At 39.0% G+C, this 26,346-nt stretch overlaps 1 pseudogene; it reads right to left on the bottom strand.

Annotated features, from left to right (window-relative positions):
* Positions 1 to 1,148: 1,148 nt before the first annotated feature.
* LOC119804915 lies at positions 1,149 to 25,803 on the bottom strand (annotated as a pseudogene).
* Positions 25,804 to 26,346: the final 543 nt, after the last annotated feature.

Here is a 26,346-nt window from a genome sequence, read left to right as displayed (position 1 = left end):
AATTCTGCACTAAACCATCTGGCCCTGGGCTTTTTTTGATTGCGAGGTTTTCGATGACAGCTTCTATCTCATTATGGCTTATAGGTCTATTTAAATTGCTCCCCTAGTCTTGATTTAATTTTTGTATTTGGTATATATCTAGAAAATTGTCGATTTCCTTTAGGTTTTCCAGTTTTGTAGAGTACAGGTTTTTTGTAATATGACCTAAATAATACTCTGAATTTCCTCAGTGTCTGTTGTTATGTCCCCCTTTTCATTTCTTATTTTGTTAATTCAGATGTTCTCTCTCTAACTTTTGATTAGTTTTCATAAGGGATTGTCTATCTTGTTGATTTTCTCAAAGAACCAGCCCTTTGTGTTATCGATTCTTTATATTGTTTTCTTTATTTCTATTGTTGATTTCAGCCCTTAATTTGATTATTTTCTGTTTTCTACTCATCCTGGGTCAGTCTGCTTATTTTTGTTCTAGAGCTTTCAGGTGTGAAGTAAGTCTCCAATGTGTGCTTTCTCCATTTTCTTTATGTGGGCACTTGGTGCTATGCACTTTCCTCTTAGCACTGCTTTCATAGTGTCCCATAGGTTTGGATACGTTATGCCTTCATTATCGCTGAATTCTAGTAAGTTTTAATTTCTTTCTTTCTTTTTTCCTTTCCCCAAGTGTGGTTCAGTAGTTCACTGTTCAATTTCTATGAGTTTGTAGGCTTTCTTAGAGTAGTACTCTTGTTAAATTCTAACTTTATTCCATGATGATCTGATAAGACATAAATGGTTACTCCATGGTTTTTTTTGTTTTGTTTTGTTTTTTGTCTTGTTTTGGTTTGTTTGTTTTTTTTGTATATGCGGAGGTTTGCTTTGTTACTGAGTATGTGATCAATTGTAGAGAAGGTTCCATGAGGTGCTGAGAAGACGGTATATTCTTTTGTGTTTGGGTAGAGAATTTTCTATAGATGCCTGTGAAGTTCATTTGATTTATAACATCTGTTAGTTCTCTTATTTCTCGTTAAGTTTCTGTCTGGTTGACCTCTCCATTGGGGAGAGTGGAGTGTTGAAGTCTCCTACTATTGTTTTTTGTTTTTTTTTCATTTTTTTATTTTTTATTTTTTTTTAACAGACTTAATTCACTTTTATTTTCCTTGTAAAAAAAACCCTTATGTGGTGGCCACAGCTGGAGCCTGGGTCCTGTGAACAGAGACTCTAGTGTGGGTTTTTGCCAGATGGTCAGTGAATTCCTGCTAAGGAGACTTGGTGAACACAGTCTCTTTCCAGAGGTCGGGGTCAGGTAGCTGTAAGTCTTAGAGATGGCATCAAAGGTGGCCTTAGCAAAATTGCCCAAGGTGGCAGTGCAGCCCCTGGCTGATGTGTAGCAGTCATCAATGCCGGCCATCATCAGTAATTTCTTGGGCACAAGAGCGGAGACTATGCCAGTGCCTCTGGGGGCAGGGATGAAACGCACCAGCACAGAACCACAGCAGCCTGTCACTTTGCAAGGAACAGTGTGGGGCTTGCCAATCTTGTTCCCCCTGTAGCCTCTCCGCACAGGGACAATGGAAAGCTTGGCCAAGATGATGGCCCCTCGGATGGCAGTGGCTACCTCCTTGGAGCAATTGACACAGAGACCTACGTGACCATTGTAGTCCCCAATAGCGACAAAAGCCTTGAACCTGGTCTGCTGGCCTGCCCTAGTCTGCTTCTGCACGGGCATGATCTCCAGAACCTCATCCTTTAGGGATGCTCCCAAGAAAAAGTCAATAATCTCGTACTCCTTAATGGGCAGGGAGAACAGGTAGATCTCCTCTAGGAACTTGATTTTCATATCCTTAACCAGGCGGCCCAGCTTGGTGACAGGAATCCACTCCTTGTCTTCAGCTTTACCTCCGGGAGCCCCGCTGCCTCAGCCTCCACCACGGCCACAGCCCCTTAGACCACTTCCGAATCCTCCGTGGAAGCTGCCACGGCCTCCTAATCCTGGGCCCCCGGGGCCTCTGGGCCCTCCCAATGCACAGGCATCATCCACTATTTGGTGTTTTCCAGAAGAAAAAGAGGCAAAGTCTCCTACTATTAATGTGTGGGGTTTGATGTACAGTTTAAGTTTCAATAATGTTTCTTTTATATATGTTGTGCTCTTGTATTAGGGGCATAGAAGTTCAGGATTGAGACTACATCTTGATGAATTGCTCTTGTTATGAGTATAAAGTGTCCTTCTCCATCTCTTCTGACTGATTTTAGTTTGATATCAATTTTGTTAGGTATTAGGATAGCTATACCCGCTCGTTTCTTAGGTCCATTTGATTGAAAAACCTTTTTCCAATGCTTTACTCTGAGGTAGTGTCTATCTTTGAGGCTGAGGTGTGTTTCTTGTATACAACAGAAGGATGGATCTTGTTTTTGTATTCATTTTCTTAGCCTATGTTTTTTATAGGTGAATTGAGTCCATTGATATTAAAAGATATTAATGACCAGTGGTTGTTAGTTCCTGTTGTTTTTCAGTAGTAGTGTTTGTATGATTCTCTTCTTTGGGTTTTGCCTGTGGGGGTTATCTGTTGCCTGTGTTTTTGTGGGTACAGTTAGCTTCTTTGTGTTGGGGTTTTGCTTCTAGGACTTTCTGTAGGGATGTTTGTGGATGTGTATTGTTTAAATCTGATTTTTGTCATGAAATACTTTATTTTTTCCATCGATGGTGATTGAAAATTACGTTGGGTATAGTAGTCTGAGCTTGCATCCCTGTTATCTTAGTGTCTGCAGCGCATCTACCCAGGGACTTCTGGCTTTTATAGTTTTCATTGAGAAGTCAGGTTTAATTCTGATTGGTCTACCTTTATATGTTACTTGACTTTTTTCTTTGCAGCTCTTAATATTCTTTCTTTATTCTGTATGTTTTCCATTTTGATTATTATATGGCAAGGGGATATTTTTTTGATCCAGTCTATTTGGTGTTCTATAAGCTTCTTGTACCTTCATAAGGATATGTTTCTTTAGCTTGTGAAAGTTTTCTTCTATGATTTTGTTGAATATATTTTCTGTGCCTTTGAGCTGGATTTCTTCTTTTATCCCTATTATTCTTAGGTTTGGTCTTTTCATGATGTGCAAGATTTCCTGGTTGTTTTGTGTTAAGAATTTGTTGGATTTAATGTTTTCTTTGACCAATGAGTCTATGTCCTCTATAGTATCTTCAACACCTGACATTCTTTCTTTTTTTCTTGAATTCTTGGGTCATACTTGTCTTTGTAGTTCCTGTTCGTTTACCCAGATTTTCCATATAAAGAATTTCCTCAGTTTGTGTTTTATTACCTCTATTTCAGTCTTCATTCTTGAAATGTTTGCTTCACCTGTTTGATTGTATTTTCTTGGGTTTCTTTGAGGAATTTATTAATTTCTTCCAATTTTTTGTCTTTTCTTCCATTTCTTTAAGGGAGTTTTTCATTTCTTCTTTAAAGGTTGCCATCATTTGTTTAAAGTAATTTTTTATGCTTCTTCTGGGTTAGAATCATCAAGTCTTCCTGGTGTATGACCACTGGGCTCTGATATTACCATGTTGCTTTTTAGGTTGTTAGATGAATTTTTGTATTGGTGCCTACCCATCTCTTCCTTCAAATGAGGCTGGCAATGTCTTTGTACCTCAGTCCAGTCCTTGTGCTGGCTGTCTGAGTGTTTAGGAATTTTTCTTGGTCTGCTCGGTACTGTCAATATCTGTGTCTCAGGAAGCCTCTGAGGTCTCTCTAAGCCTGCTCCCTTGGTCTTCTCTCCTGGTTTGATCCCTTAGTCCTCTCTCTTGGTCCCCTCAGTATTGTAGCAAGCTCTTAATCTTCTCATTATTGGAACAAGCTGTGTTTCAGAGTTCCACTGAGGTTGCAGGAGGATAGGCAAGTTTGGGGGCAGGGTGGAGCTAGTAGCTTGGAGGGTCAGGGGGATGGGTTTGGGTTTTCAGAGAGCCCACCCACAGGAAGGTCTCCTGTGGGCTGGCTAGAAAAGCAGTGGGAGTTGTGGGAGGGGCCATGGTTTTCTCACAGTGCAGAGGTGCTACAGAGTGAGGTGTCCCACTGTATGGCTTTTCACTCACCTCTTAAGACCCCTCAGCATTGGAGCAAGCTGTTTCAGAGTTCCACAGAGGTTGCAGTGAAGCCTTAGTGTAGGGTAAAAGGGACAACTGGGGCATGAAACCAGCTAATCACTGAGCATCCTGACTCTAAACCCAGTCAGAGAAAGAAACATACTCTGGCTTTGAGACCTGGGCCAGGGAGAGAAACATCTTTATCCCTGAATCCAGGACTAAAGACATGTGCCCTGGCTTTGAAACTAGTGTCAAAAAACACACTTTGTCCTTAGAATTAGAGACAGTGAAATAAATATGCCCTGATCCTAAGATTAGAATCAAAAAGTTAAAAAGGACCAATGAAAGAAACACAGTTTGGCCATGAAGTCAGAGCCATTTCTGCTCCTGATGAGCTAAACCGACCAATCCCTGAGCAGGAAAAAATTAATCAAAAAATCCCCATTCTTCCTTGCAAACTGCCCTAAAGAAGCATCTTTACCTCTTCAATTTAGAGCTGCCTTTAAGGAGCCAAGGCAGCCACTCTCTTGGACTCCCCTTTCCTAAATAAATCTCTTTCTCAAAAGAGTCTTGGGTGACGACCTTCAGACCTTCATTCACCTGTGCAGAGAAGAAAAACCTGGCTGGGATGTCCCTTAGTGGACAAAGCTATAAAAACCTTGTTGAGTTGCTCCCTAGGGGGCCTCAGCAAGGCTGCTGAGTATAAAACAAGAACCTTGCTAGGATCTAGCTGACAAAATTACAAAAATAATTGCTCTATCTCAGATTGAACTTGTACAGCAGTCATATGCTTTGCACCATCAAAACAGCTTAAGTTTAAGAAAACAATTTAAGCTGACCAGAGAAGCTGCTAATCAATTTGTTAAGCAATGTGAAAGATGCCCACAATATCTACCTGTGCCTCATTTGGGGAAAAATCCCCGAGGACTGCTTCCTAACCATATATGGCAAATAGGTATAACTCATATTACTGAGTTTGGAAAATTGAAATATGTACATGTGACAATTGATACGTATTCAGGATTTGTGATGGCCACAGCACAAACTGGTGAAGCTGCCAAGCATGTAATGACTCATTGCTTAAAATGCTTTTCATGCATGGGAACCCCAAAGGTAATAAAGATGGACAATGGGTCCGGGTATGTTAACAAAGCTTTTCAAAGATTTTGTACTCAATGGAATATCGTTCATAAAACTGGTATTCCATATAATCCTCAAGGACAAGGAATTGTGGAGTGTGCACATAGCTCCTTGAAAACACAACTCCAAAAATAAAGACAGGGGAGTTGTATCCTCAGACTCCACACAATGCTTTAAATCATGCATTGTTTATGCTAAACTTTCTAAATACAGATGTCCATGAGCGATCAGCTGCAGACAGATTGTGGCATAATGGTACAAAAACCACATTTTCTAATACAAGGTGAAAGGTCCCTTACACTGAAATATGGAAATGACCCGATCCCATCCTAATCTGGGGTCGAGGGCATGTCTGTGTTTTCTCACAGGATGAAAATCAAGCCAGATGGCTTCCAGAGTGACTGATTCAGTGCATTCAGCAGGACAACCGACCTGAGGACAGCTTAGCTGACAACCGCCCAGCAGAAGAAACAGAATAAGAAGAGCTCCAGGAGGAATCTGTAACCCAGCCCACAGAGAGGAGCCTGATCCAGACCTGCAGCTGCCAATGTGCATCACTGAAGGGAGACTTTGGACAAAGAGATCCTGCTGAGTTGAGCTGACTGCTTGTCTGCAGCTGACTGTGGTTTGAAACCTGTTGCTTTAGAACTAAGATACAAACTGAACATTTGAGTGTTCTCAGTTTATGGGACACAGAACTCATTTTAAATAAAATATTAAACCTAAGAACTAAGACCTAAGCTTTCCCCTCAGGGAAAGAAAGACTCAAAGTAAAGAATGACTAAAACCCCTCTTCACTTAACAAGGGGGCAGACTAAGGGTTTTACAGCTGCACAGCGACTAAAAATGGGATTTAATAACAGCAAATGGCATTATACTCTTAACGGTAATGACCTGATATTTACAACTACATATAAGGTAATGGAAAAGATCGGGTACTGACCAGTGGTGCTAAATACACCGGTAATGGCTGAAAAGAATATAAAATTATGGTCAGTGCAGTGGAGTTCCATCTGGACTGGTCTGAGGATTCCTGCAAGGGAGTGCGGGCTCCTTCAGATTGTGCTGCCAGGTTTGCTGTGTGATATTCCATCCCGCCCTGCCCCCACGTTGGCCCTTTTGTCCGGGCGGCATCCCTGGGCCGCCAGGAATCCCTGATCCTGTGCAGTGGAGTTCCATCTGGACTGGTGAGTGTGTGCGACCCTGGGGCAACCTGCCCTGGAAGAGAGCACAGACCCCCTCCCCCAGCTCCTGCTGCAGGCTTGTCTTTGTTTCTCACATCCCTGCCTCTCCCAAGCCTTCCCTAGTGTATTCAAGTGTCCTGCTCCTGTACTAAGGCCATCCACCCAAAGGGATCAGACTCTGGCCTCCAAGCAGGTCTGAGGATTCCTGCAAGGAGTGTGGGCTCCTTAAGATTGTGAGGCAAGGAATAGCTCCTGCTCCGGCACTGAGGAGATCCAACCAGATTCAGTCACAGCAAAGATTGGTCTAAGGCACCAAGTACCTCCCGGCTCCATTTGAAGGAAGAGATGGGCAGGCGCCAATGCAAGAACTCCTCCAACAACATGAAAGGCAACAATGACATCACCAGAATCCAGACATCCTGAAACAACAAGAATTGAACACCCTACCCCAGAAGATATAGAAGAAACCGACCTTAAACAGTACTTTATGAAAATAATAGAGGACCTTAAACAGGAGGTAAAAAACTGCCATAAAGAAATGGAGATGACAAACAAAAAGGTAGATGAAATAAATAAATCTCTCAAAGATACCCAAGAAAAACAAGAAAAAACAATCAAACAGGTAAGGGAAACAGTACAAGACCTGAAAAATGAAATGGAGGTAATGAAGAAAACACAATCCAAGGGAAGACTGGAAATGGAAACTCTGAGTAAACGAACAGAAACTTCAGAGACAAGTATTTCCAACCGAATACAAGAGATGGAAGAAAGAATCTCGGACTCTGAAGATACTATAGAGGAAATAAACTCACAGCTTAAAGAACAAAACAAATCCAACAAATTCTTAACACAAAACATCCAGGAAATCTGGGACACCATGAAAAGACCAAACCTAACAATAATTGGGGTACAAGAAGAATTGCAACTCAAAGGCCCAGAAAATATATTCAACAAAATTATAGAAGAAAACTTCCCCAACCTAAAGAAGGATGTTCCTATGAAAGTACAAGAAGCCTACAGAACACCGAATAGACTGGATCAAAAGAAAGCATCCCCACGCCATATAATAATCAAAACACAAAACATACAGAATAAAGAACAGATATTAAGAGCTGCAAAGGAAAAAGGTCAAGTAACATATAAAGGGAAACCTATCAGAATTACACCTGACTTCTCAATGTAAACCATGAAAGCCAGAAGATCTTGGATAGATGTGCTACAGATACTAAGGGAACATGGATACAAGCCTAAAAAACAGATTTAAACAATATGTAGCCACAAATCCAGCCTTGCAGAAAGTAATAGAAGGAAAATCACTAACCAAGAAGTCCAACAATGCCCACAATAACTCAGATATCTAGCGACCTTTCATCAGCACAACTCAAAGAAGGGTAACACACAAACTCTACTACCAGAAAAAAAAAATGACAGGAGTTAACAACCACTGGTCATTAATATCACTGAATATCAATGGACTCAATTCACCTATAAAAAGGCACAGGCTAAGAGATTGGATACGAAAATAGGATCCAACATTCTGCTGTTTACAAGAAACACACCTCAACCACAAAGACAGACATCTACTCAGAACAAAGGGTTGGGAAATGGTTTATCAAGCTAATGGTCCTAAGAAACAAGGGGGTGTGGCCATACTAATTCCTAACAAAGTTGACTTCAAACTAAAATCAATCAGAAGAGATGGAAAGGGATACTTTATGCTCATAACAGGAAAAATCCATCAGAATGAAGTCTCAATCCTGAATATCTATGCCCCTAATATAAAAGCACCCACTTATGTAAAAGAAAAATTACTAGAACTCAAGGCAGCCATCAAACCACGCACAATAATGGTAGGAGACTTCAACACTCCTCTCTCACCAATGGACAGGTCAATCAGACAGAAACCTAACAGAGAATTAAAAGACTTAATGGAGGTAATGAAACAAATGGACTTAACAGATATCTATAGAACATTCCACCCAAATAGGAAAGAATATACCTTCTTCTCTGCAGCTCATGGAACCTTTCTGAAAATTGACCATATACTCGGTAACAAAGCAAACTTCCACAGTTACAGAAACATATTAGTAACCACCTGTGTCTTATTGGATCACCATGGATTAAAATTAGAAATCAACAACAATGCTACCCCCAGAAAGCCCACAAACTCATGGAAACTGAACAGTGAACTACTGAACCACACATCGTTCAAGGAAGACATAAAGAAAGAAATTAAAATCTTTCCTGAATTCAATGAAAACAAAGACACAACATACTCAAACCTATGGGACACAATGAAAGCAGTGCTAAGAGGAAAGTTTATAGCACTAAGTGCCCACTTAAAGAAAACAGAGAAAGCACTCATTGGAGACTTAACAACACACCTGAAAGCTCTAGAAAAAAAAGAAGCAGATTCACCTAGGATGAATAGAAGACTGGAAATAATCAAACTGAGGGCAGAATTCAACAAAATAGAAACACAGAAAACAATCCAAAGAATCAATGAAACCAAAAGCTGGTTCTTGGAGAAAATCAACAAGATTGACAAATCCCTAGCCAAACTAATCAAATGGCAGAGAGAGAACAAGCAAATTAATAAGATCAGAAATGAAAAGGGGGACATAACCACAGACACAGAGGAAATTCAGAGAATCATTAGATCTTACTACAAAAGCCTGTATGCCACAAAATTGGAAAATGTAAAAGAAATGGACAGTTGTTTAGATAAGTACCACATACCAAAGTTAAACCAGGACCAGGTGAACAATCTAAATAGTCCTGTTAGTTGCGAAGAATTAGAAACTGTTATCAAAAACCTTCCTACCAAAAAAGCCCAGGACCAGATGGTTTCAATGCAGAATTCTACCAGAACTTCCAAGAAGACCTAATACCTATACTCATTAAGGTATTTCATAATATAGAAACAGAAGAGTCATTGCCAAATTCCTTTTATGAGGCTACAGTTACCCTGATACCTAAACCACACAAAGACTCAACCAAGAAAGAGAATTACAGGCCAATCTCACTCATGAACATTGACGCAAAAATTCTCAATAAAATACTGGCAAGCCGAATCCAAGAACACATTAGAAAAATTATCCACTATGATCAAGAAGATTTCATCCCAGAGATGCAGGGCTGGTTCAACATACGAAATATCTATAAATGTAATCCATCATATAAATAAACTAAAGGATAAAAGCCATATAATCATCTCATTAGATGCTGAAAAAGCATTTGACAAAATACAACGCCCCTTTATGATAAGGGTCTTGGAGAGATTAGGGATACAAGGGTCATTTCTAAATATAATAAATGCTATTTACAGCAAGCTGACAGCTAACATCAAATTAAATGGAGAGAAACTCAAGGCCAACCCAGTAAATTCAGGAACACGAGAAGGCTGTCCACTCTCTCCTTATCTCTTCAATATGGTGCTTGAGGTTCTAGCAAGAACAATAAGACAACATAAGGGGATCAAGGGGATTCGAATTAGAAAGAAAGACGTTAAACTTTCATTATTTGCAGATGATATGATAGTGTACATAAGCGACCCCAAAAACTCCACCAAAGAACTCCTACACCTGACAAAACTCCTTCAGTAACGTGGCAGGATACAAGATCAACTCCAAAAAATCAGTTGCCCTCCTATACACAAAGGATAAAGAAGCAGAGAGGGAAATCAGAGAAGTGTCACCTTTCACAATAGCCACAAATAGCATAAAATATCTTGGGGTAACTCTAACCAAGAAAGTGAAGGATTTATTTGACAAGAACTTTAATTCTCTGAAGAAAGAAATTGTAGAGGATACCAGAAATTGGAAGGATCTCCCTTGCTCATGGATTGGGAGGATTAACATAGTAAAAATGGTGAGTCTACCAAAAGCAATCTATAGATTCAATGCAATCCCCATCAAGGTCCCAACAAAATTCTTCACAGACCTTGAGAGGACAATAATCAACTTTATATGGAAAAACAAGAAACCTAGGATAGCCAAAACAATCTTATACAATAAAGGAACTTCTGGAGGCATTACCATCCCTGACTTCAAACTCTATTACAGAGCTACAGTATTGAAAACAGCTTGGTATTGGCATAAAAACAGAGAAGTCTACCAATGGAATCGAATAGAAGACCTGGATCTTAACCCACAAACCAATGAACACCTGATTTTTGATAAAGGAGCCCAAAGTATACAATGGAAGAACGAGGGCATCTTCAACAAATGGTGCTGGCATAACTGGATGTCAACCTGTAGAAGATTGAAAGTAGATCCATATCTATCACCATGCACAAAACTTAAGTCCAAATGGATTAAAGACCTCAATATTAATCTGAAGACACTCAGCCTGATAGAGGAGAAAGTGGGAAGTACTCTACAACATATGGGCACAGGAGACCGTTTCCTACGTATAACCCCAGCAGCACAGACATTAAGGGCAACATTGAATAAATGGGACCTCCTGAAGCTGAGCAGCTTCTGTAAAGCAAAGGACACTGTCACTAAGACACAAAGGCAGCCTACTGACTGGGAAAAGATCTTCACCAACCCTGCAACTGACAAAGGTCTGATCTCTAAAATATATAAGGAACTCAAGAGACTAGACTTTAAAATGCTAATTAACCATATTAAAAAATGGGGCGCTGAACTGAACAGAGAATTCTCAACAGAAGTTCAAATGGCCAAAAGACACTTAAGGTCTTGCTCATCCTCCTTAGCTATCAGGGAAATGCAAATCAAAACAACTTTGAGATACCATCTTACAACTGTCAGACTGGCTAAAATCAAAACCACCAATGATAACCTTTGCTGGAGAGGTTGTGGGGTAAGGGATACACTCATCTGTTGCTGGTGGGAATGCAAACTTGTGCAACCACTTTGGAAAGCAGTGTGGCGGTTTTCAGGAAATTTGGGATCATCCTACCCCAGGACCGAGTAATTCCACCCTCGGGAATTTACCCAAGAGATGCCAAATCATACTACAAAAGCATTTGCTCAACTATGTTCATAGCAGCATTATTTGTAATAGCCAGATCCTGGAAACAACCTAGATGCCCTTCAGTGGAAGAATGGATGAAGAAAACTGTGTGATATATACATGTTAGAATACTACTCAGTGGTAAAAAACAATGACATCTTGAATTTTGCATGCAAATGGATGGAAATAGAAAACACTATTCTGAGTGAGGTAACCCAGACCCAAAAAGATGAACATGGGATGTACTCACTCATAATCGGTTTTTAGTCATAAATAAAGGACATCGAGCCTATAATTTGTGATCCTTGAGAAGATAATAAGAAGGTGAAACCAAAGAAAAACATATAGTTATCCTCCTGGATATTGGAATCAGACAAGTTTGCCGGGCAAAAATTGGGAACTTGGGGGTGGGGTGGGTTGGGGGCAAGGGGAGATGGGGAGAGCAATGCGTGAAGGGGAGGATAGGGAGAGCTTGGGGGAATGGGACGCTTGGGATATAGGAAGGGTGGATATGGGAGCAGGGAAGCATATATCCTAATTAAGGGAGCCTTCTTAGAATTATTAAGAGACTTGACTCTAGAGGGGTTCCCAGGTATCCAGTGAGATGCCCCTAGCTAGTTCCATGGGCAGCTGAGGAGAGGGAGTTGGAAGAGGCCAGATCCTATAGCCATATTGATGAATATCTTGCATATCTCCATAGAACCCTCATCTGGCGATGGATGGAGATAGAGACAGAGCCCCATGTTAGAGCACCGGACTGAGTTCCCAAGGTCCTGACGAGGAGCAGAAGGAGGGAGAACATGAGAAAGTCAGGACTGTAAGGGAATCTTCATCTGGCGATGGATGGAAATAAAGACAGAGCCACACATTGGTGCACCTAACTGAGCGCCCAAGGTCCAAATGAGGAGCAGAAGGAGGGAAAACATGAGCAAGGAAGTCTGGACTGCGAGGAGTGTTCCCACCCACTGAGATGGTGGGGCTGATATATTCGGAGCTTACCAAGCCCAGCTGGACTGGGACTGAAAAAGCATGAGATAAAACCGGTCTCTCTGAACATGGCGGACAATGAGGGCTGCTGAGAAGCCAAGGACAATGACACGGGATTTGGACCCTACTACACATACTGGCTTTGGTGGGGGGGGGGGGGGGCTGGCCTGTTTGGATGCTCACCTTCCTAGACCTGGATGGAGGGGGGAGGAACTTGGACTTCCTTTAGGACAGGGAACCCTTACTGCTCTCTGGACAGGAGAGGGAGGGAGAGTGGAGTAGGGAGGGGGGTAAATGGGAGGTGGGGAGGAGGCAGATGTCTTTACTAAATAAAAAAAGAATATAAAATTATGGAAAAAATATGAAATTGTGAATAATTGGAGAGTTGGTACTGACCAACTAAATATGAAATTATGAATAATTGAAGTGTTGGTACTGACCAACTAAATATGAAATTATGATAATTGCAGAGCTGGTACCGACTAGCTAAATATTAAATTATGATACGAAAAAAATGGAGATTCGGTATTGACCGATAATGTGGAAAAATTGTGATTGTAAATTGTTGCCATTGGCAATCACTGAAACAGAGGTTGTGACGGTGAATGTTGAGAGTTGATCTGTATGCTGAGAATGTTAGATCTACGTGATGCTCTGAACCAGCAGAAGAAACACTTTCAACTCAGGTGATTCTACTCTCCTTGAAAAACCAAAAAAAAAATAAATAAATAAATAAATAAATAAATAAAATAAAATAAAATAAAATAGGAGACTAGCCTTTGGGGACATAATTATTCATAAAACATTATGATATATCCTGACAAAAGATATGGCTGATACACAGGTACTGAAAAGTATATTTCTCTCCACTAATCTCTTCTTTACAGAGGTCGAGTGTCAATGACAGGTTTAAAGCTTCTCCTCCCCAGATGCCTAAGACAGAAAAACTCGCAAATGCCGCTTTCCAAAGACGGAAAAATTTGGGTAATAAGAAGCCCAAGCCAGGTGCGACCCATCTGTCCTGTTGCAAAAGCACAGGGGTTGTTAAAATTTAATAAGAGAGAGTGGATTGTAGGCCCATATTTCTATATGGTGTGGCAGTCAGGCTCTGAAGCCAGAGAGGCCCACCTGACTTGGTCACGTAGACCTGCAGACAGTCTGTCACTGCCCTCAACAATAGCCAGGATGTGCTACTCCTTTCTCTTTTGTTACAAATGTAGATGGCCTGGGGAGAGGTGTTTGCCGAAGCTGATGACTTAGTTGCCTGTGCTTTCCCTAGCTGTGTTCCCGGGAAAGAGAATATTAATGAGATATCCATCTCTATTGGGGGAGGGTGGATTAAGAGATGTTTGATATAATAAATGCGGGTAGATCTTCAGGATTGGGAGAAGCCTGAGATGCTCTTCCGTGATGATGGTGTAAGCTGTGTCTGGTTATTCTTTGCACTTCCATACCAGTCCAATGAGGGAAAATAGTTTTCTATGTTGGCACCCACTGGCCCTAACACTAGGATGCTCTTTAAGGGGGCTGAGCAAGGCCAGCAGAGGAAAAGTAACAACTTTTTGCCAGAGCTGGAGGAGCTTGCTACATTTCTACAGGGGTCTTCCCCGAACAGAGTGTTAGCAAAAGAAATATCTTTGGCTGGAGAAGAAGCTGATAGCTCTGCTACGATGCTCCAGTAAGGGAGCAGAGCAGAACTACTCAGCTGTAGAAGCTCTCCAGGAGAGGAGCAGGATCCCTATATTCTCTGGGGAAGCCATCCCCCACCACACCCCAGCTTTAGGTACCCTGGCTTCCTGATAAGTCAGGATATCCCAATACTGCTACTGTGCCACATTTCCCAAAAGTTAGTCATTAAGCTATATAGGTATTAAGAATTACATGTCAATAGTCATTCATGTTTGTCATACTTATAGTTAGATTAATCAGGTTCTTTAGATGCATAAAGTTTGTATTCTACACAAATAGGTAGTCTTCAAACACATCAAAGAACTGAAGAATATGGCATTTAATTAACTTACAATTCTGTTACAATTCTCACATTACAAAATCATGACGTGAGACATGATTGCTCTTAGCAGCACCAATCTATTCCCAAGAGAATATTGAGTACTGAAGAAGCTCCACTTGGAGCTTGTTTTCTTCTTGGGAAAACTGGCCTTTGGGCAAAGAACTGTCCATGCCTTGACCACTGACAAAATGCATGGTGTCTAGACTGGATAAGCAGGATATAAGAAAAAAAAAACTTGACAAACCTTGCCAAAACAAGGGTAAGACAGTTTTTCAAATTTTTTTGTCTCTAAAAAAAATAGTCTGTCAGATACCCTAGGCCTTAGCCAAAGTTGGTTGCCCCAACTTTGCAAACGAGACTTTGGGTGATTGCCCAGGTAGCTAGTTGTCTCTGTTATTTCTTGCACCTTTTAGAAGTTGCTTGGTTGCACTTTCTGTTTACTCAAGTAATACTATTTCCCTTCTCAGGTCTTTGATAGGGTTAAAGTCTAGATAGCCATAGTTACTTTCCTCTTATGACTCAGATATCCCCAATATTTGTGCCTGTAATTTTATATATTTAACATTAAACCATTTTAAAATAATACTTAGGATAAGATAACTATCGAAACATTTAGCATATATTTCTTGTTTGATGTTGTTCATGCTAGTTGTAATTCTAATTTTTATGTATGATTTTGCCTCTTCTGGACAATACTTGATATTTGTTTTTATTGTAAATAGCTTTGTATTAGGCTTAGAACTCTCTTTTTAGACAAAGTGAAAGGTGCTGTGAGAAATCCTTCAGCCAATAGCCTTTAAGTTACTACCCCACTTTGGGCATGGTCTCATGTACTATAAATATAGAGAAAAGTATTGGGGTGCCTCTTGGATGGCAGATTTGGTTCCAATTATCAGCACATGCAGAGGATTGCAAATCAATATTCTTTCTGTGAGTTTATCCCCAAATAAAATAAGCCTTTGTTATACTCCATTCTGGGATACTGTGAAACTCTTTTGTATGCCAACAATGTATAGCTCACCCAAAGACAATGTTAAATATACAAAATTACAGGCCCAAATATTGGGAAAATCTGAAACATAGTGAAAACAACAAACATGCAAACAATAGGTGAAGAGGAAAGAGAAGAAAAACAGGTTAAAGGTATACTATTTTTAACAAAATTGTAGAAGAAAATTTCCCCAATCTTAAGAAGAGGTGCCTCTCAAGGTACAAGAGAACAACACATAATAGTAAATAGACAAAACTAGAAAACAAACTCCCAATGACACATACTAATCAAAATATTAAATGTAAAGTACAAAGGGACATTATTAAAATCTACAAGGAAAAAAGCCTAAGTCACATATAAAAAACAGTCCCTTAGAATAACACTTGACTTTTACATAGAGAATCTAAAAGTCAGAAGGGCCTGTGTGGATACATTCTAAAGGTACTGAGAAAATACCAGAATACTATCCTCAACTAAACTATCAATCACAAAGGAAACAGAAAGAAAAATATTTCGTGGTAAGAACCAATTAAAGAAATTATGTTTATTAACTCAGCACCATGCAAAGCATTAGAAGCAAAACTTTAGTCTGAAGAGAAGTTTAACTAAACCCAACAGGACACAAAAAATAAGTAATCCCAGAACAGTTAGCCAAAATGGGGGTAGGGGACACCACAATAACAAAATAGTAATTAATAAACTCCATTCATTAATAACTTTTAATATTAGTGATCTCAATACCCAATAAAAATTTTGAGCAAATAGGACCAAGGAACAAGTATGTATAGCTATTTTAATATCTGACTGTGATTGTTCAAAAGAAAATGACCCCCATTGGAAGAAGTAGCACTATCAGGCAGTATGGCCTTTTTGGAGTAGGTAAGGCCTTGTTGGAGTAAGTATGCCACTGCGGTGGTAGGCGTTGATGTCTCCTATGCTCAAACTATATCTTGTGACACAATTTATGTCCTGTTGCATACAGATTAATTTGTAGGCCTCTCAGTTCCTTTGCCTGCATCAAGTCTGCAATCATGCTGCCTCATCCCACCATAATGATAAGAGACTAAATCTATGAACTGTAAGCCACCCTCAGTTAAATGTTTTCCTTTATAAGGGTTGCCATCATTATGGTGTGTCTTCACAGCAATAGAAACCCAAACTAAGTAACTCAAAAAACAGATTTCAAACTAAAACTAGTTAGAAGAGATTGGGATAGACACCGTACTTATATCAAAGGAAGAATCCAACAAAAAAGGATATTGCACAAGGGTACTCAAGTTCATCAAAGAAAACTACTACAATTAAAGTCATATAGCAATCATAATACAGAGATAGTGGGTGGCTTCTGTACCCCATTTCTGCAATATAAAGGCCATTAAGACAAAATATAAACAGAGAAACCCTGTAGTTAAGTAATGTCATAAATCAAAGGGGAATAACAGATATATAAAAAATAGTTCATCCAAAAACTAGAGAATATACTTTCTTCTCAGTACCCCTTGGGACTTTCTACAAAATTTTTCACAAAGCAAACCTCAATGTATATCTCTTTTAATGAAATACTACTCTGCATCCTATCTGACCATAATGAATTGAATATGGATAACAATAGCAATAGAAAAGACAGAAAATATACAAACTAATGGAAATTGAATAACTCAGTACTGAATGGAAATTGGATCAAAATAGAATCAAGAATTAAATAAAAAATCTTTATAGAATTAAAAACAAAAGAAAACACAACATGCCCAAACCTATGGCAGACAATGAAGGCAGTTCTGAAAAGTGAGTTTCTAGCACTAATCTCCCCCAAACACACACATACACATAAATCCCTGGAGAAATCTCATATTAATACACTAACACCACCCTTGAAAGCTCTATAAAACAAGAAAAAATAGTATTCAAAAATATGTATGAAAAACAAACCTGTTACAACAATAAATGAACTAGAAATAACAATAATAAAAACAAAAATATGATGAATAACCAAAATAGTTTATTTATTCTTTAAGAAAAATGAAAACGATTGATAAATCTTTAGACACATTAAGCACAAGATGGAAAGAGATGATCAAAGTTAATAAAATTAGAGATGAAAAGGGAGACATTACAAGACACCAAGGAAATACAGAGAAGCACAAGGACATATATTAAAGGTCTCTATGCCTCCAAACTGAAAAATCTAAAATAAGTAGATGAATTTCTTTATATACATAGCCTATCTAACTTAAATCATGATAAAATAAATAGTTTAAGCAAACCCATATCCCCCAATGAAATAGAAGTAGAAAATAAAGATCTCCCAGACAAAAGAGCTCAATGTCAGATGGATTCAGTACAGAATTCCTTCTGACCTTCAAGAAGAAATAATACCAGTACTCCTCAAAATACTCTGAAATAGAAACTGAAGGATCATTTCTTAATTATTTTACAATGTCACTATTACCCTGATAGCAAGAACACACAATTTCCCAGAAAAAAATTAGAGATTAATATCCATTCTGTAAATAAATACAAATTTTTTCAATAAAATGATTACCAACTGACTTCAAATACATATCCTAAAGATTATCCACAGTGTTCAAGTTAGCTTCATCCCAGAGATACAGTCATGGCTCAACATATGGAAATCAATAAATATGAATTACTACATAAACAGAAGAAAAGACCCATGTTCATCTCGTTGGAGGAATAAAAGGACTTTACCAGAGTCCAACATCCATTTATAATAAAAGGATTAGAAAAGGCAGGGATACACAAGAGATAAGTTAGCAGAAAAATACAATTTACAATAAGCCCACAGCCAATAACTTAAATGGAGAGAAATTTAAAGCATTTACACTAAGATCAGGAATAAGCCTGGATTTCCCATTCTCTTCATGTCCATTCAATACATTCCTTAAAACATTAAAAAATTCATGGGCCTTAAAACATGAAAGGAAGAAGTCAAAGTATCCTTGATTGCAGGTGATATGATTAAATAAACAAAAACCACTATAGACACCAGAGGAAACTTCTATAGCTCATAAATATTGTGAGAAAATTAGCAGGACATGAAGTTAAAACAAAAGATGATTATCACTCCTATGTACAAAGATACAGAGAAACAAATATGGAAAGCTGTACCTTTCACAAAATATCTGAGACAATGCTAATCAAGCAAATAAAAGTCTTGTAAAAGAAAATTTTTAAGGCATTGAAGAAAGAAATTAAAAAAGATTACAGAAGATGGAAATATTTCTCATGTTGATGGATTGGTAGGATGAATATGTAAAAGTGGGTGTCCTCCCAAAACCAACCCACAGACTCAATGCAATACCCTTGAAAATTTCCACACAATTCTTTACAGAAATTATATAAAAATAAGCTTCAAATTCATATGGAAACACACATACAAACACACACGCATTCACACAACCAGGATAAATAAAAAAATTGGAAATATAAAAGAACTACTTGAGGTATTGCCATCCCCAGTTTTCAAATTCCACTACAGAAATAAAGCAATAAAATAAGCATTCTATTGACATAAGACTGGCACATAGATCAGTGAAAAATAAATGAAAACTCAGATATAATTTCATATACCTACTGATATCTGAATTTCACAAAGAAACAAAATGCACACAATGGAGAAAAGAGCCTCTTCAGCAAATGGTGATGATACAACTGGACAGCTGCATGTAGAGGAATTCAAATAGATCTATATCTATCGTGTTGCACAAAATAAACTCCAAGTGGATCAGGGATCGCAGTGTAAGATAAGACACCCTAAACCTGATGTAAGAGAAAGTAGAGAATAGGTGTGAACTCAATAGTGCAGGAAAGGACACTGAACAAGACACTGACATCATAGATATTAATACTAAAAATTGATACTTGGAATCTGGTGAAATGAACCACCCAAGCACAGCAAAGACACCATTCACATAAGCAAAAGTTTATAAAATGGGAAAAATATTTACCAATTATATATTTTATAAAAGGTTAGTATCTAGAGTATGAAGAACTACAAGTACTGATAAATTATACAAAATCCCTGATGTTCTCTCTATTCTTTTTCTCATTCCCCTTCTTCTCCTTTTCTCCTCCTATTTATTCTTCCTACCTGGTATCCCTGCCTGTTCCTCACTTTCCTAGCTATTATTTGTTTTTAGCTCTTTATTAGAATAATCAGGTGTTTTAGAAAAGCAAAATAACACAGCTTTACAAAGTTAAACAAAAAGGCAGCACAAAAAATGTAACACATCTTTACATCATTAAAGAAATGTTCCACATCATAAAAGAGTATAACACATCTTTAACTAATATTCTGCAACACCAGTCAAAATAGCCAAGATTAATAAAATAAATGGCAGCATATGCTGCCAGTAATGAGGGTTAGGGAAAGTAGTTATTCATTGCTGGCAGGAGCACAAATCAGTGCAGATCTTCTGGAAATGATTCTGAAGTTTCCTCAAAAAGTTTAAAATTAACCTACCACAAGATCCAGGAATACCCATCTTTGAGATCTACATCTTACTACAGAGATACTTGATCATCTACGTTCATCGATGTTGTATTCATAACAGCCAGAAATTGGAACCAGCCTACAAGCCTATCAACTGTTGAATGGATAATGAATATGTAGTTCATTTGCACAATAGAATCTTATTCAGTTGTTTAAAAAACAAAATTATGAAATTTTCAGGTACATGGATTGAGGTAGAAGCAATCAGCCTGAGTGAGGCAACCAGACCCAGAAAATAAAATATTATGTGTTTCTCTTATATGTGGATGTTAGCTTCTGAGCATTAGATACATATTTTTCAATCCAAATAATCACTAATGTTAGGTAGGTACTGAGGATCCCAGGGGTAGCAGATCTTTTGAGGAAAGGGAGATACACTATGGCATTATAAACAAATAAAGGGGCAAATAGGGTAGGAGGATTAAATGTAGAGATAGAGATGGATGGGAGGCTGGGGTAAAGTAGGAATTCCGGAGAGGTACAGCAACTCTAAAGACCTTTTCAAAAGCCATACAGAAACTAACTATTGTAGAAGCCTCTTAAAATACATACATATATGAAAGGAAATTATATGGAGTCACCACATCATGGGGAGACAGAACCCTGACTAATCATCTTATGTATCAAGTAAAACCTATACTTCCAGGAATGGGTTATACATTGTTGAGTATGGGCCAAAAGGGCTCCCCATAGACTTCCCCAAAATATCACAAGCTATTTATAAGTCTTAACTATTATTCAAACTTGATAGCAGCAAAGCCCTGTTGCTGAAGATACAATTTAGTCATGATGTTGAACATGAAGAAATTAAATTGGTGCCCAGCTAGAAACTTCAACACTACTGGCCAGTATTCATTTTACTAGAAGATATTTTGCACACTACCAGAAGGTGAAAATAGCTGTAATTTCAAACAGCAACAAACTCTGCATCCTACTACCCTGCTTCCAAGATATACTGGTGCAATGGTGGCACAAATGTTATGGGAGTAATCAATTACTTTTTTATTGCATCAAAGCTAACGTGGTTAAAAACCTGAGATCTGATAAGTCATGGGCCAGGAGAAATCTACTACCACTACTCTGATAAATAAATATAGCAATACAATGACACCTAATAACACGTTACTATACCCACAGAGCAGGACATTATTTGGTCCTCATTAAAGAAGCTCCTTTTTGTAATATATCCATATATCTATATTTGTCTTTAATAAAACTATCAAACAGATCCACAATGTGCAGAGAGTGAGAGACACTGGAGCACACAAGCCTAAATGGGAAGTTTTTATCACAACCCTCTCTGAATGCCTCATCCCATGAGGTATTTATGTAGAAGAGGAATTGGAAAGATTGTAAGAGCCAAAGGCATTAGATAACCCCAGAGTGTTAGGGAATATTATTTTAAAGTGTTGCATTTTTTGTTAACAATTCAAAGATATGTTTGATTAAATAAAATTAACCTGCAAGCAGAAGGCTGTATCAGCAAGCAGCTGACTGTATCAAAATAGACTTCATACCAAAACTATTCAGAAAACATAGGGAAACACATTTCACGCTCATCAAAGGGAAAATCAACCAAGATGACATTTCAATTCTTACTATCTGTGCTCCAAACACAAGGGTAACGCAAGCTTGTAAAAGAAAAAAATTATAGCTTAAGTCACATATTGAGTCTCACACACTGATATCAATACCCAAGTTTTCCAGACAAAAATTGAATAAAGAAATGCTGGAGCTAAAAGACATTATTAACCAAATGGACCTACCAGGTATTTATAAGAATATTTTGCCCAAATCAAAATAATATGCCTCCTTCCGTTGGTACCTCATGGATTACTCTACAAAACTAACCACACTGAAACATATAGCAACTCTCAACAGATACAAAAAATAGAAACATCACCCTGCATCTCATCTAACTACAACAGATTAAAATGGATATGAGTCAGACCAGTGACTCATTGCAATGAACATTTGCTAGTAAAGCTGATGGGACAAAAGGGTATACTATGTGACACACTGCCCCCAATGATACCAGGATAAATGAAGAAGTATTGGAGAAGTGCGAAAGAAGGAGAAACAAAGGGTTTTTTGTTTATTTTGTACTTGTTTTTGTTTGTTAATTTGTTTGTTTGCTTTGTTTTGTTTTGGTTTAATTTTTTAAACATAATTCTTTATTGATTCTTTGGAAATTTCACATCGTGTACCCCAGTCCTGCTCATCTCCCAATCCCTACATATCTGCCCCTAACCCCTTCAGTATACACCACAATTAATTAAAAACAAAACAAAATGACAAAAATTACCCACCTTGCTCCTCTGTAGGTGGATTTTTTCTGTCCTAGCTCCAAGCTCCCAAATAATCACACGGAGACTTAATATTAAATGATCAGCCAATAACTTAGGCTTGTTCCTATCTAGCTCTTACAACATAAACTAACCCATAATTTTATCTATACCTTATCTCAGTACCTTATCTCAGTATGACATGTTCATCTGTTTCTCTGCCTCTCACTGTGACTCCTAGACTCCACCCTTCTTCCCAGAATCCCCCTAATCTGACTCTCCCTCTCAATCTCTTCCTGCCCAGCTATAAACCAGCCAGTTCTTTATTAATCAATGGGAACAATTTGCGGTGCACAAAGATTGTTTCATATTACTCCACCATCTTTCCAACACCTCTTCATTCATTCTAATGGCATTGGGAACTGTGGAGTATCATGTAGTATACCCCTTTTATTCAATAAACCACAAAACGTTCACTTCAATGTGTCATTGGTCTGGTCCAAGGTCTCTGGCTTCTGGTACATCATCATCTCTGGGCTGGGCCCTCATTGAAACTCCTCTCAGATAACCTGTTGTTGTCTGAAGTCATAGAGATTTTGCAGTCATCATTTCACAGTACTAGTTTATTTATGTACTCCTGGAGGTCAAAGATGGAGCATCTGTTAGGGTGGGCCAACCAAAGGCCCAGGATATAGGTCTGGGTGGTAGTCGAGCTGGTTGGTCTGGGTCATTGGGACTATACTCTTAAGTGATGGGAAGAGCCAACTATCCTAGGCCCATTCTACTAGGGCCAGCTCTCACATGCCCAAGGTTCAGGGTGGGGCCATTTTTCCTGAGTGCTAAACACAGCTCTCACATGGGAACGGGGTGGCAACAGCTCTCCTGTTCAATGAGGGGCAGAGTCAGCTGTCCTGGGGCCAGTAAGGGACAAAACTGGCACAACATGACCCTTAGACAAGCCATGGATATCAACCCAAATCCTGGCTGCTGTTGAACCATAAACCCAGACATGACCCATGAGAGCAGCCTGGACCTGGGCCAATGTGGCTGTTCAGGCCACTTGAATTGGCCTGACCCCCATGATAGGGATGCTGTCAGATTTTAACATACCCACAGGTGGTGGCCTATATCCCTAGCATTGACATAGCCTTTGATGGTATCAGGTACTTTAGACATTAACATAGACCTTGGCTGCTGTATGGTGTGGGAAGTTCCTCTGTATGTTTTGCTTTTATTGGTTAATGAATAAAGAAAGTGCTTTGGCCTGTGATAGGGCAGAGTAGAGAAACTAAACTGAATGCTGGGAAAAAGAATGCAGAGTCAGATGAAATGTAGCTGCCAGAGGAGAAAGACATGAGTCACCAGCTGGAATCTTTCCAGTAGGCCACAAACCTCATGATAAAATATAAAATAATAGGAATGGGTTAATTTAAGATATAAGAGTTAGTCAAAAAGAAGCATGAGCTAATAGGCCAAGCAATGTTGAGATTGACATAGTTTCTGTGTAATTATTTCAGGTCTGGGCTGCCAGGAAACAAACAAGAATCCTCCTCCTACAGATGACCCAGATATGGCCCTCAGCAGCTATCCTGACATAGATGGTACCATTGCCAAAGTGGCAACCAAGCCCTTAGACACCAACATGGCCACAAGACATGGCCTATATCCTGGGCATATGACCTCACTACAATTTTGACTAGGGGTAGATCAGGTGACCAAGTCCCACCATCTTGGCTAAGGACAGGTTAGGAAACAAACTTCCCATCTTTTCTGAGGTATTCCTTGCCTAGTCTTGTGGTTTACTTAAATTTTTGTCTCTAAATTACTCTTACTGACTCTGTTACATAGTACATGTGTGTTTTGTACAGTGGCATGCTTTCGGTTGAACCCACAAAAGCATCCACTTTGCGCAACTCCTGTTTTATATATGTGTACGTGCATGTGGCTTTTGAGTTAATTTTATGTATAAACATAAGTTAGCTTTAATGCTATGTGTATATGTGTATAGAACTTAAATTCAGCTGGGTATAAATGTACATATACTTACTGTTAAATGCTATAATGGTCTGTTTATTGTATCTCATTCCAGACTAAGAAAACAATAAGTCATATGTTTTAAATTGGTATGTACTCTTAAATTTCTTACAAAAATATTGTATATGTAATCCAACACTGCTTTAGAATATGTCAAGCTGTCCTTCACTATTGTCAATTTTATGGTAAACTTCTATTGAAAATAATATTTTTCTTCTTTGTCTTTCACAAATGTAAATCTTATCTGTTAAAAACCAGTACAATCAAGCTTGGACCCAGCTCTCCAGGAAGATCCTGTACTGTGGTTATAACTTATCTATACCCAATAAACAGCCCTAAAATGCTCAGAGATCTGGGAAATATGGTATTTAAATGTTTCATTATTAAAATACTTTTCATAACAGAGAGACAGGTTGACTCCTAGCAGCAGCACTCTATTTCCTCCAAAGGAGACTGAAGACAAATAGGCAAAGAACAACGTCCACCTGCAATTCACTTCATCAAGTAAAAGCGCTAACCACTAGGTGAAACTGCCTCTCATCTAAACTGAAGATCTCCAGACATAGACAAAGAATCAAATGGAACTGACTTGCCTAGCTGCTCTGGTCAAGGTAGACTTGTCTTCAGACAGATTTTCTAACCATCAGGATCTTCTGGAGCCTGGCAGGCCCTGTCTCTAACAGAAAAAGACAAATACAGTCCTGATGCCCTTGACCTTAGGAACCATGGAGGACAATGTAGAGTGACTGTAGGTACCCAATAGAGTAAGTCTTCTGTCATTTTTAAATCAATAACTCAAGTAAAATTTTATTCTTCTTAAAAATCTTTGATGCAATTTGACAGCTGAGATTTTTTTAGTTTAAAAGGACAACCTCATCAAACAAATTTCAGTATGAATTCTTAATTTGTTCTAAATAAAAGGTGTTTTAAGATATACAAATGCAAGTTATTAAGGTGTGTACCTGTAAATTCTAAAGGTGTGAGGACAAATACAAGTTATCAAATTTTTCTCTCTCACACTGCCTTTCATAGTCTTAAAGATACCTTTTGTTGTACAAAATATCTGTCCTAGTCATTCTGACATTAATATGCTGCTATTTATATAATGTATGTGTCTAAACCTCATGTTTTCACAAACTCAAAAAATTCTTGTGAGTTCCAGGGAGCCAAATTAAAGGATTCACCTTATATAGGTCAGATATACTATTCTCAATTCCCTGGTCCTATTTTTTTTCTTTCTAAACTTAACTTTTTCCTCTGCTCTTCGAACACCTTACCAGATCCAAGAAACACCAGAAAGTTCCACACCACTAGCCCTGGACAGGAGTAAAGCGGCCAGCTAGTCCAGTATGTGACTATAACCTAGCTGTCTCAGCCCGCCTCAAGAAAGATTTTGATGCCCAAAAATAAGCAGGAAGCAGTCTTGAAAATCTGCTGTCTCAATTCCTTCAACCTTCTATGCTTAACTCCCAGCCTGTTTATTATAAGAGAAAGATGTGAATGTTATAATCACCTGGCCTGGTTTGTCACCTGTGTACTCTGTCCCTTTAAGGAAGAAGCTCTGCCCACTTCCAACCTCCTGCCCCTTCTGATGAGGTGGATCTTCCACCTCCTCTCCAGACACCCCCATCTGCCCTTCTTCTGGAGAGGCAGCTTCTTCCTCTCTCTTATCCCCCCTTCTTCCCCTGTCCCCTCTCCCCTTCCCTTCCCCTCCATAAACTACTAAATAACTCAATATCCAAACTCTCTCTGCAAGGCATATCTGTCTGTCTCCTGTCCAGGCTTCAGGCCACCTGCCAGGGTACCCACTGAAGCCTTGGGTAACCCAACACTGGGACCTATCCCCTGCCACCTCTTTATAAATGATAACAGTAAAGCCATGGACCCAGATATGGCCATTGGCAGCAGCCCTGGCTCAAAGGATATTATGGCTCCAATGGTAGCACAACCCTTAGACACCAACATGGCTACAAAATGTGGACTAGACCCTGAGCATCTGTGTAGCCTTTGGTGACATACTGGACCATGGACATCACAGACCTCAATTGTGATAGGACCTCAGGCCCATACAAGTTTGTCCCAGGTCCAGGGTTGTTCCTAGGCTCAGTTTCAACAGCAGGTCATGCCTACCGAATCAGCATGTATAGGAAGCCACAAGTATTGCATAGTAAAT

Source organism: Arvicola amphibius, chromosome X, assembly GCF_903992535.2.
Source record: "Arvicola amphibius chromosome X, mArvAmp1.2, whole genome shotgun sequence".
NCBI lineage: Eukaryota > Metazoa > Chordata > Mammalia > Rodentia > Cricetidae > Arvicola > Arvicola amphibius.
The sequence above is the reverse complement of the archived record's forward strand: the minus strand, read 5'-3'. Positions and strand labels throughout refer to the sequence as shown.